The following is a 2,070-nucleotide window of genomic DNA, read 5'->3' on the forward strand; positions in this document are numbered from 1 at the left end:
TGGTAAGAGTGGTGATACCAGGAGGGTGGCGGGAAGGTGGGGTAGAAAGGGGGAACCAATTATAGGGATCTACATATAATCCCCTCCCTGGGTGATGGACAACAGAAAAGTGGGTGAAGGGAGACATCAGACCTTGTAAGACATGACAAAATAATAATTTATAAATAACAAGAGTTAAAGAGAGAAGGGGGAGCGGGGAGGGAGAGGAAAAATGAGGAGCTGATACCAAGGGCTCAAGGAGAGGGCAAATGTTTTGAAAATGATGATGGCAACAAATATACAAATTTGCTTGACACAATGGATGTATGTATGGATTATGATAAGAGGCCCCAATAAAATGATTTAAAAATAAATAAATAGTGTGGGGGCTTCCCAAGTCCAATTAAAAAAAAGGAAGAAGAAAGAAAGAAGGGATATCCAAAGGAAAGCATCAGTATAGAACAGCATCATGACACTGAGGGTGGCTAACTGTGGAATCAAAGTATTTACTAGATGGGTGACCTTACGGAGTTTTGGTAAAGTTGTTCAATGCTTGGTTATTAACCAAAAAGTTAGTGCTTTCAACTCCCCAGCTGCTGCTTGGGAGGAAGATGTAGGCAGTCTGCTTCTGTAGAGATTTACAGCCTTGTAAACCCTCTGAAGCAGGTGTACCCTATCTATATGGTCACTACTAGGTGGAACTGACTCCATGGCAATGGGTCTGAGGTGTTTTTTGTTTGTTTTATGGTGACCCTAAAATTACTCAATCTTCGTATGTTTCAGTTACCTTCTGTGTAAAATGAATTTGCTAGCAAACACTGTTCAGTGAATGGGAAAATTTGGGAATGTGTAACAGTGATGGCTGAAAAACATGATGAACCTAATGTAATTGATGTCTTCATGTGAAGGTTGCTGGAATGGTAAATTTTTTGTTATATATTTATCACATACAAACACATACATTCTGGGAGATGTCTGCTTACCTAAATAATAGGATTGTTGGAGGCAGGACTTAGTACCTACTATTTGTGATAAGTACAGATCTGCACTAAGAAAATATGTGTCCTAGCTAGGGCACAAAGGGCATATCCAAGGCTTTACTTGGTTGGGTCAGCAAGTAGAAGCTCTTATATATAACATAGCACACAACGGTAAGTTAAAAAATATTGCTATAAAGTCTTAGACACCTTAATAAAGCAAAAACTTTCAAAGGGCGAAGTTGATGTTTCTCACTCAATTTATCCTTCATCTGGGTGTATACACTTCTGCAGGTGGTATGTCCATTTCTCTAATCCTTCCCGGAAGAATTCTGTGTTCTTCAATTTACATCACGTCAAACTGGGGGTTTTGGCATGCTTGTGCTTCTTTTAAATGTTCTCTGAGTTTTTATCAAAAAGGAGACTGAAGGAGCAATATCAGGGCTGTAGGGTAGATGAGGTAAGGTTTTCCAAAGAAATCCTCACTGGACAGCCCTGCCTACCCTCAAAGAATGATCAGTTGCACTGTTTTGGTGAAAACAAATTCCTAGGTGGAATTTTTGTCATCCATGCAGTTTTCAATTTTCTTAAGTGTTCTTCCTAATAAGCTCCTGTAATTGCCTTGTAACCTATCAAAGGTGCCCGTTGAGATGGCAAAAGAGCATCACTACCGTCTTCTGAACTGGCCTCTCTTGCCTTGAAGCAGAGCCCCTTGGAAGTTCCTGTTCTGAGGGGATCATACTCTCTGGATCATATTGCTAAATCCAAGGCTCATCTTCAGTTTTGAGTCATTCCATAAAATCATCTTCATTAGCTTCAGTCTTGCTTAAGGATATTTGGAAAGAGACGCTCTTTGGACTACCTGATCATTCCACAATGTTTCTGGCAATCATTGATTTAAAGTTTGCTGAGGCCAAGGTTTTCACTAAAATTGAAAATGCTGAACCATGTGAGAGCCCAACTTCAGTAGCTATCACATCACTGCTAACAGACCTGTAACTTGTTGCAAAACTACAATAATTCGAGGTGATTTTCACTGAGTTTTGTTTAAAAATGTTTATTAAGCCTGACTTCAAAGTCATTTTCCCCCATGACATAAAAAATATCCTTAAAA

The 2,070-nt window shown here is 39.4% G+C and overlaps 1 protein-coding gene across 2 annotated transcripts in view; it reads right to left on the bottom strand.

The window, feature by feature from the left end:
- The window catches only part of POLK (DNA polymerase kappa), a 68,616-nt gene that overhangs the window by 63,021 nt on the left and 3,525 nt on the right, over positions 1–2,070 (bottom strand). The window lies entirely within an intron of this gene.

Source organism: Echinops telfairi, unplaced genomic scaffold (assembly GCF_000313985.2).
Source record: "Echinops telfairi isolate 266 unplaced genomic scaffold, ASM31398v2 ScPeMD7_7469;HRSCAF=8507_1, whole genome shotgun sequence".
NCBI classification, from domain to species: Eukaryota; Metazoa; Chordata; class Mammalia; order Afrosoricida; family Tenrecidae; genus Echinops; species Echinops telfairi.